This window comes from Balaenoptera ricei, chromosome 1 (assembly GCF_028023285.1).
Source record: "Balaenoptera ricei isolate mBalRic1 chromosome 1, mBalRic1.hap2, whole genome shotgun sequence".
Lineage (NCBI taxonomy): Eukaryota > Metazoa > Chordata > Mammalia > Artiodactyla > Balaenopteridae > Balaenoptera > Balaenoptera ricei.
In genome coordinates this window covers 169,226,476-169,245,337 of record NC_082639.1, presented here as the reverse complement: position 1 = coordinate 169,245,337, position 18,862 = coordinate 169,226,476, and the positions used below count along the sequence as shown (strand labels likewise).

General features: G+C 38.6%; 1 long non-coding RNA gene across 1 annotated transcript in view; it reads right to left on the bottom strand.

Moving 5' to 3' along the window:
- The window catches only part of LOC132353884 (uncharacterized), a 49,810-nt gene extending 30,985 nt beyond the window's left edge, over nucleotides 1-18,825 (bottom strand). Inside the window, exon 1 of the long non-coding RNA XR_009499117.1 lies at nucleotides 18,682-18,825. This is a non-coding gene — a long non-coding RNA (uncharacterized LOC132353884). The remainder of the gene's footprint in view (nucleotides 1-18,681) is intronic.
- Nucleotides 18,826-18,862: the final 37 nt, after the last annotated feature.

Below are 18,862 nucleotides of genomic sequence, written 5' to 3'. Positions count from 1 at the left end.
GTAGAGATGTGGATGGACCTAAAGACTGTCATACAGAGTGAAGTCAGTCAGAAAGAGAAAAAAAATATTGTATATTAATGTATATATGTGGAATCTAGAAAAATGGTACAGATGAACTGGTTTGCAAGGCAGAAATAGAGACAGAGATATAGAGAACAAACGTATGGACGCCAAGGGGGGAAAGTGGGGGGGGTGGTGGTGTGATGAATTGGGAGATTGGGATTGACATATATACACTAATAGGCATAAAATAGATAATAAGAACCTGCTGTATTAAAAAAAATAAAATTCAAAAAAAATTAGCAATTTTATAAAAATGGTAATTTCTAAAAATAGCCAGGGTAGAGGGAAGAGACAGTCTCATGCCTTGCTGGAGGGGAGGAAACTTTAATGCAAATCTTTTGAAAAGCAATTTCATAATATTCTTCAAAAGCGCCAATAATTTCATTTATGCAGATTTATCCTAAAGGAAATAATTCTAAATACAAAGAAATCTATACCCTAAAATTTTTTTAAACTGGAAATAATCTAAAAAGTACAATAGTAAGTGAATGGTTAAACATAGTGTGGTGTATCTATTCACTGGAATATTGTCCCACTATTTCAAATAATGTTTATGAAAACTACATAGTAATACATGAATATAATGCAATGTTAAGGGAAAAAAAAGTAGGCTATAAAATGGTTCACATAATGTATTTTTTAAAAAGATTGGAAGGAAATGCACCAAAATGTTATCATTCATCATCATTGGGAGGCGGGACTATTCATTACTCTCTTCTCCTTTTTACTACTTAGAATTTAAAATTTTTCTTTAATGAATATGTATCGCTTTACCATAGAAACAAACGTTGTAAAGCCAGAGAAAATGATGAGTGTTGATTAGCATATCACAATCCAACGTTACCGTATGATTTAGGTGTGGAGGAAAACAAAGTGTAATGAAACTAAATATTGTCCAGACATATGCACGTTAAAAGGTAAGCTGAGGCACATTAACTTTTTTTTTTTTTTAAGAGTTTATTTGAGTCCACATTGATTTAATTGGGCAGCACCAAACCAAAGGTGATTAGGAGCTCTCACTGACAGGAGCTAGGGGAGGGGTTTTACAGAGAAGAAGCAAAGCAAGGAAATTATTTGACTGGCCACAGCTTAAGCAGTTAGTTGCCTTATCTGGGAAAGCCTAGTTGGCTGTGTTGGTGGTTCTTAAGTTTCATTTTCTCTGGTTCAAGTGCATCAACTCTGGCTTAGGTTTTGGTTTGCTTGCGTGGGGCACCAACGCATTAGAGCCAATTCAGTCTAATGGCCTCCTTGTTTGATTACCTTAATGTGCATCACACCTTTTCCCTCCACGTTCAGTAAAGTAATTCCTCCCTCAGTGGGCATGACTATTGGATAGCTACTACTTTCCTTCCTAAACTAACACGTGTAGAGTGGTACACACAACCAAAGAAAATAAGAAAGTGGTAGCCAGGCTATTAAAAAAAATGTTTGCCGAGTTGTCTACAAAGTATAATTTAATTTCATAAATCTTGTAAGAAAAACGACAAGGTGATATGCACATCCTAGAAATGGTTTAAAGAAACAAACATCAAAATGCTGCGCCCATCCGCTTCATGCCATAGAAATATTGAACGAAGGTGGAGCCCTGAGAGAAAACGGCTTCAATTGGTGGTTCTCCAAGTGCGATCTGCAGACCCCTAGGGTATGTGTGTGGGCAACGTGGTTTTCATACTAATACTAAGATTTTATTATTACTCTTTCTCACTATGTTGACATGTGCACTGAAGCAATGGCAGGTAAAACTTCTGGTGTCGGAGTGTAGAAGAACTCAGCAGCACCAAACAGTACTGGTAGTCATTACATCAGTCACTGCCACAAATTAGTGACTTTTTAAAAGTGCCAGATTCAACTGAGAACGTACAAAAGAAATCAGTAAAGGTTATCAATTTTATTTAATCTCTACCCTTGATTTATAATCCTTTTAATATTCTGTGTAGTGAAATGGGAAGCAGGCATCAAGCATTTCTGCTACACTCTGAAGTGTCTTGGTTGTCTCTATGAAAAGCACTTACGTGACTACACTTACATGTAAGCTGCACTAGCTGCTTTTTCTAGAGAACATCATTTTTGCTTGGAAGTATGATGGACAACTGAAAGTTATTCAGACTTATGTACCTGGCAGACATTTTCTTGAAAATGAACAAAGTGGGCCTGTCATTTCAAGGGAAACAAGTCATAGGAAGATACTGATGGTATGTGTTGCTAATGACAAAATTTGAGCTTTCAAGTGAAAATGAGAATTCTAGAAAACTTGTATCTGCCATAGTGACTTTAATAGCTTCCCAGCACCTAAAGATTTTTTGGATGAGATTGGTGGTGATATTAAAAATTTGTGTTGTTTATATTGTAAAATGAAGTGTGTTAACATTTGGAAGATCTACATAATTCAGTGAACCAATGTTTTTCTAAATGGTCAATACATGATGTTATAAAATCATGCATGGGTAAAAGGATCCATTAAAGTTCAAGAGAGATCAATGGATTTTAATGTAACATATGAAAAGTTCATTGATATCATTTCAGACTCCACTCTGCAACTATAAGAAATTACAATTGTTAAATTTAGCATAGTATCAGAATAATCCACAATGATCTGAGAAGGCTATTGAAACACTCTTATGTTTTCTAACTTTAAATCTATGCAAGGTCAAATTTTCTTCGTATACTTCTGCCAAAGTGGCATATCACAAAAGACTGAATGCAGAAGCAGATGTGAGGATCCAGTTGTCTTCTTATAAGCCAGACATTAAAGAAATATGTAAAAATGTTGTATTAGTTTTCTTTTGCTGTTATAAAAAATTACCACAAACTTAGTGGCTTAGTAACACATGCTTATTACCCTACAGTTCTGTAGGGCAAAAGTCCAACACACATCTTACGGGACTAACAGGTGTTACAGGGCTGTGCTCCTTTTTTGAGGCTCTAATGGAGAAGGTGTCTCCTTGCCTTTTCCAACTTGTGGAGGCCACGCTCTTTCCTTGGCTTGAGGTCTCTTTCCTCTATATTCAAAGCCAGCAACACTGCATTTCCCTCTGACTCTTCTTTAGTTGTTGCATCTCCTTCCGACCACAGCCAGGAAAGGTTCTGCACTTTTAAGGATTTGTGCGACTAAGCCCACCTGGACAATCCAGGAAAACTCCCCATCTCAGGGTCCTTAACCCTTAGTCACATTTACAAAGTCCCTTTTGCCATTTAAAGTAACATATTCACAGGTTCTAGGGAATAGGGTATAGACTTCTTTGGGGGACATTATTCTACCTACCACAAATGTAAAACAGTGCCTCTTTTCTCACTAATTTTTTTGGGTAACATATAGTTATTTTTCATTAAAATATTATGTTGGGGCTTCCCCGGTGGCGCAGTGGTTGAGAATCTGCCTGCCAATGCAGGGGACACGGCTTCGAGCCCTGGTCTGGGAAGATCCCACATGCCGCGGAGCAACTAGGCCCGTGAGCCACAATTACTGAGCCTGCGCGTCTGGAGCCTGTGCTCCGCAACAAGAGAGGCCGCGATAATGAGAGGCCCGCGCACCGCAATGAAGAGTGGCCCCCACTTGCCGCAACTAGAGAAAGCCCTCGCACAGAAACGAAGACCCAACACAGCCATAAATAAATAAATTAAATAAATAAATAAACCCCAAAAAAGTTTAAAAAAAATGTTATGTTAATATGTCATTGGTTGTTATTACTTTAAAATGAATAAATTTTTAAAATTTCTCAGTTTTAATTTCTAATACCGTAAATATTGATAGATATAGTCCACATAAACAAAAGCTTTTTGGAGTCCTCAGTTTTAAGAGCATAAAGGGGTAGCAAAACCAAAAAGTTAGAAAATGTCTAGCTTAAATTATTGAAATGGTAAAAGCAGACATCATAGGAACTCCTTTAAAATAACACAAACATCGGGAATTCCCTGGTGGTCCAGTGGTTAGGACTCGGTGCTCTCACTGCCAGGGCCCCAGGTTCAATCCCTGGTTCAGGGAAATAAGACCCTGCAAGCTGCATGGTGCAGCCAAATAATAATTAATAATAATAATAATAATAATAATAATAATAATAATAATAATACAAACATCCTCTGAGGAGAGATGAGCCATCCTAGCTATCATGCAGAGAAAATGATATAAATGTGAGTCATTACGTGAATTGACATAATCTTTCAGACAATTGCTGGCAATTTCTAGACCTACTGGCAAGAGCTGTTTCAGGGTGTCCTTCAAGCATCCCTTCTGTCCACAGTGTCACCCATGACTGGCAATACTGCAGATCTGTTGCCAGCAACTGGCCCATGGCTGGGTTTCATAGCTGGCAGACTGGCTCTGTCCTGAAACCCTACTGGTGAGACTATCCAAACATGGTGTATCATGGAAAGTGGCTTTGCATGGCTCAAAGGGGAGGCAAAGAAACTGTTCCAGACTTGAAAACACAACAATCCAAAACCTATGGAACACAGCAAAAGCAGCCTTGAGAGGGAAGTTTATAGCAATACAAGCCTACCTCAGGGAATAAGAAAGATCTCAAATAAACAACCTAAACTTATGCCTGAAAGAACCAGAAAAAAGAACACACAAAGCCCAAAGTTAGCAGAAGGAAAGAAATCGTAAAGATCAGAGCAGAAAGAAATGAAATAGACACTTAAAAAACAAAAGAAAAGATTAATGAAACTAAGAGCTGGTTCTTTGAAAAAACCAATAAAATTGATAAATCTTTAGCCAGACTCATCAAGAAAAACAGATTGAGGACCCAAATCAATAAAATCAGAAATGAAAGAGGAGAAGTTACAACTGACACCACAGAAATGCAAAAACTCATAAGAGATTACTATGAACAATTATATGCCAATGAAATGGACAACCGAGAAGAAATGGATACATTCCTAGAAACATACAATCTCCCAAGACTGAACCAGAAAGAAATAGAAAATATGAACAGACTAATTACCAATAATGAAATTGAATCAGTAATTAAAAAAAAAAAAAAAACTCCCTACAAACAAAAGTCCAGAACCAGACTGCTTCACAGATGAATTCTACCAAATATTTAAAGAAGAATTAATATCAAACTATTAATGTCAAACTATTCCAAAAAACTGAAGAGGAAAGAATGTTCCCAAACTCATTTTATGAAGCCTGAAAGCAGACAAAGACACCACAAAAAAAGAAAATTACAGGCTAATATCACTGATGAACACAGATGCTAAAGTCTTTAAGGAAATATTAGCAAGCCAAATTCAACAATACATTAAAGGGATCATACATATGCCATGATCAAGTGGGATTTATCCCAGGGATGCAAGGATGGTTCATTATCTAAAATCAATCAATGTGATACACCACATTAACAAAATGAAGAATAAAAATCACAGTATCATCTCAATAGATGCAGAAAAAGCTTTTGACAAAATCCAACACCTCTTTATGATAAAAACTCTCAATAAAGCAGTTATAGAGGGAACATACCTCAACATAATAAAGGCTATATATGACAAACTAGCAGCCAACATTTTACTCAAGGGTGAAAAGCTGAAAGTGTTTCTCTAAAATCAGAAACAAGACAAGGATGCCCACTCTTACCACTTTCATTCAACATAGTACTGGAAGTCCTAGCCACAGCAATCAGACAAGAAAAAGAAATAAAAGGAATCCAAACTGGAAAGGAAGAAGTAAAACTGTCACTGTTTTCAGAGGACATGATACTATATATAGAAAATCCTAAAAACATCAACCAAAAAACTATTAGAACTAAGAAATAAATTTAGTGAAGTTGCAGGATACACAATTAATATACTGAAAGCTGTTGTATTTCTATACACTAATAATGAACTACCAGAAAATAAAATTAACTCATTATTGACTGGGGGATTTTTGCAGAAACTAATGCCTGTGGCAGGTGATTTTTATTTTGGCCAGCTAAAAACCAATTATGTTATTTCACTAACACTTAGAGGGTTTATTATATTCAATAGTTACACCTGACACACCTGTAAAGTCTTCTAATTTTCATGAAATGTTATCTTCAATCCACTCTTCTGTAGAAGCAAAGGAGCACTCTCCAGCACCATGAGTTTCATTTTCACTTTCCATATCAGAATCAATCACTAAGGTTTTTTGTCTTTTTTTGGCCTAATATTCACATCGTCTGAATCAGAACTATATTCTGAAGAACTATCACCTTCTGAGACACTAGTATATATGTCACTCGGACAATCAGCGAAAGTATCTGCATAAAATTCGCCGAAAAATTCTTCTTCACTCAAAATTTTGTGATGCGTCATGTTAGAAAATTTTACATTTATAATATACATAAGGTTGGAACAAAAACCTAACGGAGCAAAATGTGAATGATAATGACAATCATGAGTTCTATAATGAACCCTTGATCAATTTTAAGTTCTAACAACTTTGCACGGTGATGTTAGTTGTATCACTCTCTAAAAACGGATTAATACATCTCTGGTCAATAATGTGTTAAGAAGACAATCCCATCTACAATTGCATCAAAAAGAATAAAATACCCAGGAATAAATCTAACCAAGGAGGTAAAAGACCTATACTTGGAAAACTATAAGACACTGATGAAAGAAACTGAAGATGACAAAGACAAATGGAAAGATATAACATGCTCATGGTTTGGAAGAATTAATATTGTTAAAATGCCCATACTCCCCAAGGCAATCTACAGAGTCCATTCAACCCCTATCAAAATATCCATGGTATTTTTCACAGAACTAGAACAAATAATTCTAAAATTTGTATGGAAACACAAAAGATCCTGAATAGCCAAAACAATCTTGAGAAAGAAGAACAAAGCTGGAGGTTATCACAATCCCTGATTTCAAACTACGTTATAAAGTTACAGTCATCAAAACAGTATGATACTGGCACAGACACATAGATCAATGGAACAGAATAGAGAACCCAGAAATAAACCCACCCTTATATGTCAATTTACCTATGACAAAGGAGGCAAGAATAAACAGTGGGGGAAAGACAGCCTTGTCAATAAATGGTGTTGGGAAAACTGGACAGCCACTTGGAAAAGAATCAAACTGGACCACTTTCTCACACTATACACAAAAATAAACTCAAAATGGATTAAAGTCTTAAATGTGAGACCTAAGTCATAGGTTTTATAAAACCATAAAACTCCTAGAAGAAAACATAGGCAGTAGGCTCTTTGACATTGGTCTTAGCATATTTTTTTGGATCTGTCTATTCAGGCAAGGGAAACAAAAGCAAAAATAAACAAATAGCACTACATCAAACTAAAAAGCTTTTGCATGGCAAAGGAAACCATCAACAAAATGAAAAGGCTGCCTGCTGAATGGGACAAAGTATTTGCAAATAATACATCTGATAAGGAGTTAATATCCCAAATATACAAATATAATATATCCAAAATATACAACTCAACATCAGAAAAATGAATAACCCAATTAAAAAATGGGCAGAGGAGCTAAATAGACATTTTTCCAAAGAAGATATACAGATGACCAACACACATGAAAAGATGTTCAACATCACTAATCATCAGGGAAACGCAAATCAAAACCACAATGAGATATCACCTCACACCTGTCAGAATGGCTATTATCAAAAAGAGAAGAAATAATCAGTGTTGGCAAGGATGTGGAGAAAAGGGAACCCTTGTGCACTGGTGGTAGCAATGTAAATTGGTGCAGCCACTATGGAAAACAGTATGGAGGTTGCTCAAAAAATTAAAAATTATTTACACTTAGATTGCTTCCCTATCTTGGCTATTGTAAACAATGCTACAATGAACATAGGGGTGGATATATCTTTTCGAAGTAATGTTTTCATTTTCTTTGGATAAATACCTAGGAGTGGAATTGCTGGACCATAGTTTTAATTTTTTGAGGAAACTTAAAATCCCCTGCACACCAAAACCTGAAGCAGAGGCCACCCCTTCTGGAACTGAGGTCAGGTTCAGGAAGGCGCTTACTCATCCTTCACAAACGAGCATGTGAAAAGCAGCTGAGAGTGACAATCTCAAAGGAGAACCATGAAGGGAATTAATTCATCAAAGATTACTCAGCCACAGCCCAGCCGATGCACTGACATGGAAACTTATAAGTGGGCTAAAGAGGGCTGCTGCATCAGGTCAGACAGACTCTAGGTCTACACTTAATTCTGCCCCTCGTTATCCATGTATATTTGGGAAACAGCTTTGTCTTTGTTGACTTCCATTTCCCCATATATAAAAGAGCAATAATAATGTTCCACCCCTCACAGAGTTGTTCTAATAGTTCAAGTTAAGACAAATAAAATGTAAAGCACATACAAATGGGATCCAAGAACTGTCCATTCCCTATTCCTCTTTTTCTTGCCTTAAAAAAGTTGACATGTCAGGAATCCAAGAAATGTATAGGTCCTGCTCTAGAGATGTTCACAGGAAGTGAGGGAGACAAGTGACTTGTCTGCAGTAGATGCTGTGCAAAGGAATGCTAGCAGAGAGAGCTGCACGTAGCTTAGTACAGCCAGTGGAGCAATGGTGCAAGGGGAATAGGGCTGCAACAGTGTTGTGCATTAAGCAAGCTTTGGTTTAGCTTCATGTGAGGGAGTCACAAAATAACAACAGCCTGTTGAACAAGATAAAATTGGTTTTCCCTCCCTGAGACAGAGTAAGAAGGTAAGCAATTCTAAGCTAGTGGCTCCACAATCATCAAAGACAGAGCTGATTCTCCATCCTCATGGTCATCATGGTCCAAGATGGCTGCTTGAGCTCTGGTTATCACCTCCACGTTCCAGATAGCAAGAAGAATAAGAGTAAGGATGTACCTCTTCTCCTTCCATCCCATTAGCCAGAACTTACTCACACGGCTTCACCTAGAGTGACCTGTGGGATTTCTGAGTGGAGCGGTCCATGAGTAGTGGTCCATATGTCTGGGGCTCTGGGGAGGGGACTAAGTTGGAGATTCATCAACATAGAGGTGGCAGCTTGGGTCATGGGTGGATTCCCCAAGAAGAGTGTGCACAGTGAGAACAGAACTCCAGTGACGCCTGGAAGCAACAATGGGCAGAGGAGGTGAAGTCCACCATGGAGAGAAATAAGGCGAGCACGGCATCAAGGAGAAAATTTTTCAGTCAATAGTGTTCAGTGGTAAAAGTGAGGCTACTTAGGAGTGATGTCATGGAAAATGGCAGACCAGGAGCTCCAAGAATCAGTACCTCCACTTAAGCAACCATTAAGCTGATAAAATCTGACAGAATCAGCTTTTCTGAAACTCTGGAATCTAATAAAAAATAACTTAGAGCAACCAGGGGAGTGACTCATGAAGAAAGAGGCTGCTATTTCAGTAAGAAATTGTTGCAGCATTTTTGCTTACCCACCCACCATCTCCCATTCCCCAGCCCAGCAGCAGCCAGGGGGACAACAGCCTGAATCCGTTGTGGCTTGCTGGTGCCAGGGTGGGCAATACAGACCTTGTTCTCAAAAATGTGGCTGTACATTTTGGCCCAGCTGGCAGTTCCGTGAGGGTGCAGAGGCTGACATTTGCTTCACCCCCCTCAGACTGGAACAGCTTCCCAGGTGGCGTCTTTTGAAAGGATTTAAAGACATACAGTACCCATAGTTGTCTGGGGCAAGGGGCGGCAGATGGGGTTAAGCAGCAGACAAACCAAAAAGCCTGGAAAGGGGAAGACTGAGGAGGAAGATACTGGAAGAATAAGGGCTTTGCAGGGCTACTTCTTATATCAGGGAATCCAGACTACAACACACATGTCCAGGGCCAGACACATGCTCAGAAAAGACCTGAGAGGACCCTAGGCTTGCACTTTTGGCTGATCTTCCATACAAGCAGGAAATAAAGACTAAGGCAGAGTTGCAGGTGGCCTGGTTAAGTGCAGCAGGAGTACTCACCTCAGGGCCAATCTACAAGGACCAGGAGAGGTTTCTTCTAATTTGGGGCGGTGGAGGGGGAACTCCAGGTATTTAAGGAAATCTGTGTCAAGTCAGTGGCTGACCAATGAGATAATGGAACAGAGACCTCAGTGACCACACATGATTGGAATACATTCTGCACTTGGAAGCAACCTAAATGTCCATCGACAGAGGAATGTATAAAGAAGATGTGGTACATATATACAATAGAATATTACTCAGCCATAAAAAAGAATGAAATAATGCCATTTGCAGCAACATGGATGGACCTAGAGATTATCATACTAAGTGAAGTCAGTCAGACAGAGAAAGACAAATATCACATGATATCACTTATGTGTGGAATTTTAAAAGATGATACAAATGAGCTTATTTACAAAACAGAAACAGACTCACAGACTTCGAAAACAAACCTATGGTTACCAAAGGGGAAAGGGGATAAATTAGGAGTTTGAGATGAACAGATACACACTACTATATATAAAATAGATAATCAACAAGGACCTACTGTATAGCACAGGGAACTATACTCAATATTCTTTAATAACCTATATGGGAAAAGAATCTGAAAAAGAGTGGATATATGTATATGTATAACTGAATCACTTTGCTGTACACCTGAAACTAACACAACATTGTAAATCAACTATACCCCAATATAAAATAAAAATTAAATTAAAAAAAGGAATACAGTCTGCAAAAATAGTTTGGAAATGTCACTAAACAAATGGATGATTGTAACCCTTAACAAGCAATAACAGCAAACCTTGCCAAGGGGTACAGAATCTGATTTCCAGAGCTGCCACAATATTCAAATTGTCTAGCTGTCAACAAAAAATTACAAGGCATACAAAGAAAAAGTATGACTCATTCACAGGAAAAAGAATTTGGCCGAAACCATCTCTGAGGAAGCCCAGAAACTGGACTTGTTAAGACAAAGACTTTAAATGAACTGTCTTAAATATGCTCAAATAGCTCAAGGAAACTGTGGACATAGAACTAAAGGAAACCAGAGAACAATCAATGTATAAACGAATAGAAGATATCAACAAAGAGACAGAAATTATAAAAAGGAACCAAACAGAAGTAATTCTGGAGCTGAAATGTACAATAACTAAAATGAAAAATTTGAAAAGCTCAATAAAATTGACAAACCTTTAGCTAGACTGATAAAAAAGAGAAAAGGTATAATTAAATAATTAAAATCAGAATGACAGTGGGGACATCATTATGACCCTTGCAGAAAAAAAAAGAATTATAGGGGCATACTATGAACAATTATACACCAACAAATTAGATAATCTACAGAAAATGGACAAATTCCTAGAAACACACAAATTACCAAAACTGACTCAAGAATAAATAGGAAATCTGAACAAACCTATAAAAAGTAAAGAGATTGAAGTAAGAGATCGAATCAGTGATCAAAAATCTCTCCAAAGGCAGGATCAGATGGCTTCTCTGGGTGAATTCTACAAAACCTTTAAAGAAGAATTAACACCTAATCCTTCTCAAACTCTACCAGGAAATAGAAGAGGGACTACTTCCTAAACTCATTTTACGAGTCTTTATGCTCCACATTAGGGGCTGAAATTCAACCTCTCAATAAAGTACAATACTGAAAGTTCCCAAAACAACGACAAACCTGGCTGGGCAGTCCTTTCTTGGGGATTCTGCAGAGATGGCTCATACATCAGTTGAGTTTGTGACCCTCAAGGATCTTTACATTTTAAAGAACCTATTATTTAATCATTGTTTCTGTTACTTGTAATTCATTTCTCTAATTTATCGAAGGTCATTATTTGGATCATTATTTTGTCTGTCAAAATGCTGACCTGCCCCATTTCCATCTTGGGTTAATTTTCATTTAAATAGCTCTTTTTAAAATTTGTTTTTTCCCGTTTATCTATAGCCCAGTGATTTTTGACAAGGGGGCCAAGACCATTCACTGGGGGAAAGAACAGTCTCTGCAACAAATGGTGCTGGGACAACTGGATAACCACATGCCAGAGAATGAAGCTGGACCCGGACCTCACACCATATACAATAGTTAACTCAAAATGTATCAACAATCTAAATGTAAGTGTTAAAACCATAACACTCTTAGACGAAAACACAGAGGTAAATCTTCATGACTTTGGATTTGACAATAGATTCTTGACTATGACACCAAATGCACAAGCAATAAAAGAAAAAATTGATAAACTGGACTTCATCAAAATTAAAGCCATGTATACGTTAAAGGACATTATCAGAAAGTGAAAAGACAACCTACAAAATGGGAGAAAATATTTGCAAATCATATATCTGATGGGGTCTGATATCCAGAATATATAAAGAACCACTTACAACAACAAAAAGATAACCCAATTAGAAATGGGCAAAGGACTTGAATAGACATTTCTCTGAAAATATACAAATGGTCAACAAGCACAGGAAAGACAATCAACATCACTAGTTAACAGGGAGATCCAAACCAAAACCTTCATACCCATTAGGAAGGCAATAAATAATAATTTTAAAATTTAATGGAAAATAACAAGTGATGGAGAATGTGGAGAAATTGGAACCCTCTGTTCATTGTTGGTAGGAGTGTAAAATGGTTCAGGCTCTGTGAAAAACCATTTGATGGTTCCTCAAAAAGTTAAAAATAGAATTTCCATATGATCTAGCAATTCAACTCCTAGGTATGTACCCCAAAGAACTGAAAACAAGTACTCAGACAAATATATGTACACACATGTCTACAGCAGCACTACTGACAATAGCCAAAAGGTGGAAACAGCACAAAGGCCCATCAGTGGATGAACAGATAAACAAATTGTGGTTTATACATGCAATGGAATATTATTCAGCCATAAAAAGGAATGAAGTGGTGCTCTCACTCCCTCTTGCGAGAACACCAGAATCACAACTGGCTGCTGGACAGTCATCGACAGGAAGACACTGGACTTCACCAAGGAGGATAACCCACATCCAAGGACAGAGGAGAAGCCACAGTGAGACGGTAGGAGGGGCGCAATCAGAGTAAAATCAAATCCCATAACTGCTGGGTGGGTGACTCACAGACTGGCGAACACTTATACCACAGAAGTCCACCCACTGGAGTGAAGGTTCTGAGCCCCACGTCAGGCTTCCCAACCTGGGGGTCCGGCAATGGGAGGAGGAATTCATAGAGAATCAGACTTTGAAGCCTAGTGGGAATTGATTGCAGGACTTTGACAGGACTGGGGGAAACAGAGACCCCACTCTTGGAGGGTGCACACGGAATAGTGTGCGCATCGGGACCCAGGGGAAGGAGCAGTGACCCTGGGGGAGACTGAACCAGACCTACCTGCTAGTGTTGGAGGGTCTCCTGCAGAGGCGGGGGGTGGCTCTGTTTCACCGTGGGGACAAGGACACTGGCAGCAGAGGTTCTGGGAAGTACTCCTTGGCGTGAGCACTCCCAGAGTCTGCCATTAGCCCCACCAAAGAGCCCAGGTAGGCTCCAGTGTTGGGTTGCCTCAGGCAAAACAACTAACAGGGAGGGAACCCAGCCCCACCCATCAACAGTCAAGTGGATTAAAGTTTTACGGAGCTCTGACCGCCACAGCAACAGTCAGCTCTACCCACCACCAGTCCCTCCCATCAAGCCTCTTAGATAGCCTCAACCACCAGAGGGCAGACAGCAGAAACAAGAAGAACTACAATCCTGCAGCCTGTGGAACAAAAACCACATTTACAGAAAGATAGACAAGATGAAAAGGCAGAGGGCTATATACCAGATGAAGGAACAAGAAAAAACCCCAGAAAAACAACGAAATGAAGTGGAGATAGGCAATGTTCCAGAAAAAGAATTCAGAATAATGATAGTGAAGATGATCCAGGACCTCGGAATAAGAATGGAGGCAAAGATTGAGAAGATGCAAGAAATGATTAACAAAGACCTAGAAGAATTAAAGAACAAACAAACAGAGATGACCAATACAATAACTGAAATGAAAACTACACTAGAAGGAATCAATAGCAGAATAACTGAGGCAGAAGAACGGATAAGTGACCTGGAAGACAGAATGGTGGAATTCACTGCTGTGGAACAGACTAAACAAAACAGAATGAAAAGAAATGAAGACAGCCTAAGAGACCTCTGGAACAACATTAAACGCAACAACATTTGCATTATAGGGGTCCCAGAAGGAGAAGAGAGAGAGAAAGGACCAGAGAAAATATCTCAAGAGATTATAGTCGAAGACTTCCCTAACATGGGAAAGGAAATAGCCACCCAAGTCCAGGAAGCACAGAGAGTCCCATACAGGATAAACCCAAGGAGAAACATGCCGAGACACATAGTAATCAAATTGGCAAAAATTAAAGACAAAGAAAAATTATTGAAAGCAGCAAGGGAAAAATGACAAATAACATACAAGGGAACTCCTATAAGGTTAACAGCTGATTTCTCAGCAGAAACTCTACAAGCCAGAAGGGAGTGGCATGATATACTTAAAGTGATGAAAGGGAAGAACCTACAACCAAGATTACTCTACCCGGCAAGGATCTCATTTAGATTTGATGGAGAAATCAAAAGCTTTACAGACAAGCAAAAGCTAAGAGAATTCAGTACCACCAAACCAGCTCTAAAACAAATGCTAAAGAAACTTCTCTAAGTGGGAAACACAAGAGAAGAAAAGGACCTACAAAAACAAACCCAAAACAATTAAGAAAATGGTCATAGGCACATACATATCGATAATTACCTTAAACGTGAATGGATTAAATGCTCCAACCAAAAGACACAGGCTTGCTGAATGGATACAAAAACAAGACCCATATATATGCTGTCTACAAGAGACCCACTTCAGACCTAGGGACACATACAGACTGAAAGTGAGGGGATGGAAAAAGATATTCCATGCAAATGGAAATCAAAAGAAAGCTGGAGTAGCTATACTCATATCAGATAAAATAGACTTTAAAATAAAGAATGTTACAAGAGACAAGGAAGGACACTACATAATGATCAAGGGATCAATCCAAGAAGAAGATATAACAATTATAAATATATATGCACCCAACATAGGAGCACCTCAATACATAAGGCAACTGCTAACAGCTATAAAAGAGGAAATTGACAGTAACACAAAAATAGTGGGGGACTTTAACACCTCACTTAAACCAATGGACAGATCATCCAAAATGAAAATAAATAAGGAAACAGAAGCTTTAAATGACACAATAGACCAGATAGATTTAATTGATATTTATAGGACTCTATGCCAATAAAATGGACAACCTGGAAGAAATGGACAAATTCTTAGAAAGGTATAACCTTCCAAGACTGAACCAGGAAGAAACAGAAAATATGAACAGACCAATCACAAGTAAGGAAATTGAAACTGTGATTAAAAATCTTCCAACAAACAAAAGTCCAGGACCAGATGGCTTCACAGGTGAATTCTATCAAACATTTAGAGAACTGCTACCACTCATCCTTCTCAAACTCTTCCAAAAAATGGCAGAGGAAGGAACACTCCCAAACTCATTCTATGAGGCCACCATCACCCTGATACCAAAACCAGACAAAGACACTACAAAAAAAGAAAATTACAGACCAATATCACTGATGAATATAGATGCAAAAATCCTCAACAAAATACTGGCAAACAGGATCCAACAACACATTAAAAGGATCATACACCACGATCAAGTGGGATTTATCCCAGGGATGCAAGGAGTCTTCAATATACGCAAATCAATCAATGTGATACACCATATTAACAAACTGAAGAAGAAAAACCATATGATCATCTCAATAGATGCAGAAAAAGCTTTTGACAAAATTCAACACCCATTTATGATAAAAACTCTCCAGAAAGTGGGCACAGAGGGAACCTACCTCAACATAATAAAGGCCATATATGACAAACCCCCAGCAAACATCATTCTCAATGGTGAAAAACTGAAAGCATTTCCTCTAAGATCAGGAATGAGACAAGGATGTCCACTCTCACCACTATTATTCAACATAGTTCTGGAAGTCCTAGCCACAGCAATCAGAGAAGAAAAAGAAATAAAAGGAATACAAGTTGGAAAAGAAGAAGTAAAACTGTCACTGTTTGCAGATGACATGATACTATACATAGAGAATCCTAAAACTGCCACCAGAAAACTGCTAGAGCTAATTAATGAATTTGGAAAAGTTGCAGGATACAAAATTAATGCACAGAAATCTCTTGCATTCCTATACAGTAATGATGAAAAATATGAAAGAGAAATTATGGAAACACTCCCATTTACCATTGCAACAAAGAGAATAAAATACCTAGGAATAAAGCTACCTAGGGAGACAAAAGACCTGTATGCAGAAAACTATAAGACACTGATGAAAGAAATTAAAGATGATACCAACAGATGGAGAGATATACCATGTTCTTGGATTGGAAGAATCAACATTGTGAAAATGACTATACTACCCAAAGCAATCTACAGATTCAATGCAATCGCTATCAAATTACCAATGGGATTTTTTACGGAACTAGAACAAATCATCCTAAAATTTGTATGGAGACACAAAAGACCCTGAATAGCCAAAGCAGTCTTGAGGGAAAAAAACGGAGCTGGAGGAATCAGACTCCCTGACTTCAGACTATAGTACAAAGCTACAGTAATCAAGACAATATGATACTGGCACAAAAACAGAAACATAGATCAATGGAACAAGATAGAAAGCCCAGAGATAAACCCACGCACCTATGGTCAACTAATCTACGACAAAGGAGGCAAAGATATACAATGGAGAAAAGACAGTCTCTTCAATAAGTGGTGCTGGGAAAACTGGACAGCTACATGTAAAAGAATGAAATTAGAATACTCCCTAACACCATACGTAAAAATAAACTCAAAATGGATTAGAGACCTAAATGTAAGACTGGACACTATAAAACTCTTAGAGGAAAACACAGGAAGAACACTCTTTGACATAAATCACAGCAAGATCTTTTTTGATCCACCTCCTAGAGTAATGGAAATAAAAACAAAAATAAACAAATGGGACCTAATGAAACTTAAAAGCTTTTGCACAGCAAAGGAAACCATAAACAAGACGAAAAGACAACCCTCAGAATGGGAGAAAATATTTGCAAACGAATCAACGGACAAAGGATTAATCTCCAAAATATATAAACAACTCATTCAGCTCAATATTAAAGAAACAAACACCCCAATCCAAACATGGGCAGAAGACCTAAATAGACATTTCTCCAAAGAAGACATGCAGACGGCCACGAAGCATATGAAAAGATGCTCAACATCATTAATTATTAGAGAAATGCAAATCAAAACTACAATGAGGTATCACCTCACACCAGTTAGAATGGGCATCATCCGAAAATCTACAAACAACAAATGCTGGAGAGGGTGCGGAGAAAAGGGAACCCTCTTGCACTGTTGGTGGGAATGTAAACTGATATAGCCACTATGGAGAACAGTATGGAGGTTCCTTAAAAAACTAAAAATAGAATTACCATATGACCCAGCAATCCCACTACTGGGCATATACCCAGAGAAAACCGTAATTCAAAAAGACACATGCACCCCAATGTTCATTGCAGCACTATTTACAATAGCCAGGTCATGGAAGCAACCTAAATGCCCATCAACAGACGAATGGATAAAGAAGATGTTGTACATATATACAATGGAATATTACTCAGCCATAAAAAGGAACGAAATTGAGTCATTTGTTGAGACGTGGATCGATCTAGAGACTGTCATACAGAGTGAAGTAAGTCAGAAAGAGAAAAACAAATATCGTATATTAACGCATGTATGTGGAACCTAGAAAAATGGTACAGATGAGCCAGTTTGCAGGGCAGAGGTTGAGACACAGATGTAGAGAACAAACGTATGGACACCAAGGGGGTAAAACTGCGGTGGGGTGGGGATGGTGGTGTGCTGAATTGGGCGATTGGGGTTGACATGTATAAAGTGATGTGTATAAAATTGATGACTGATTAAAAAAATTAAAAAATTAAAAAATAAATTAAAAAAGGAATGAAGTGCTGATACATGCCACAATGTGGATGAACCTTGAAAACATTTATGCTAAGTGAAGAAGCCAGATACAAAAGGTCACATATTGTTATGATTCCGTTTATATGAAATATCCAAAAGAGGTAAATAGGTCGCCAGGGACTGAGGGGAGAAAGAGATGTGAAGAAACTGTTTAAATGGGTAGGAGATTTTATTTTGGAGTGATGGAAATGTTTCAGAATTAGATAGAGGTGGCTGGGATTGTACCATACCGTGAAGTACTAAATGCCATTGAACTGCACACTTTAAAATTGTTATGTTGAGTGAATTTCACCTTTTTAAAGTGAAGCCACTCAGAAATATCAGATTATTGACAACTCACCCCTTGGACTCCAAATCCTGGAAACAACGTTCCAGGTCAATTCTCAGGTCATGGGTAGCAATTTCATCCCTGTTCAATTTTATCCCTGTTCAATTTTACCTGGTAGTTTTGAAGCTCTAGAATACAGACCAGGAAAACTCTCAAGATGTTAGCTCACCCCAGGCCACTAGTGCTCCCTTATTGTGAGTAAATCCCGGGGGTGGGGTGGGGGGGTTGGAATGCGGGGACCTAAAACTACAAGACAGGAGACTGTCCACGAAGCAAATGCGCTACCGCCCTATGGTGCTGCTGCCAAGGCCTTCTTACAGTACAGGCCCAGCCTCCACTCACTCTAAGGTCAGTGCTCAGTCCAACGTCAGGTCCATTCCGGGGTCCCTGCGGCGCAGCGGGGTAGGCCCGGCCCCTCTCGCGCCCCTTGCCTTTCCAGGGACGCGCCTCCGGTCGGAGCCCCGACGTGGACCAGGGAGCGTAGCGTCGCCGACGGGGCGGGGGCGGGGCCGGGGCCGGGGCG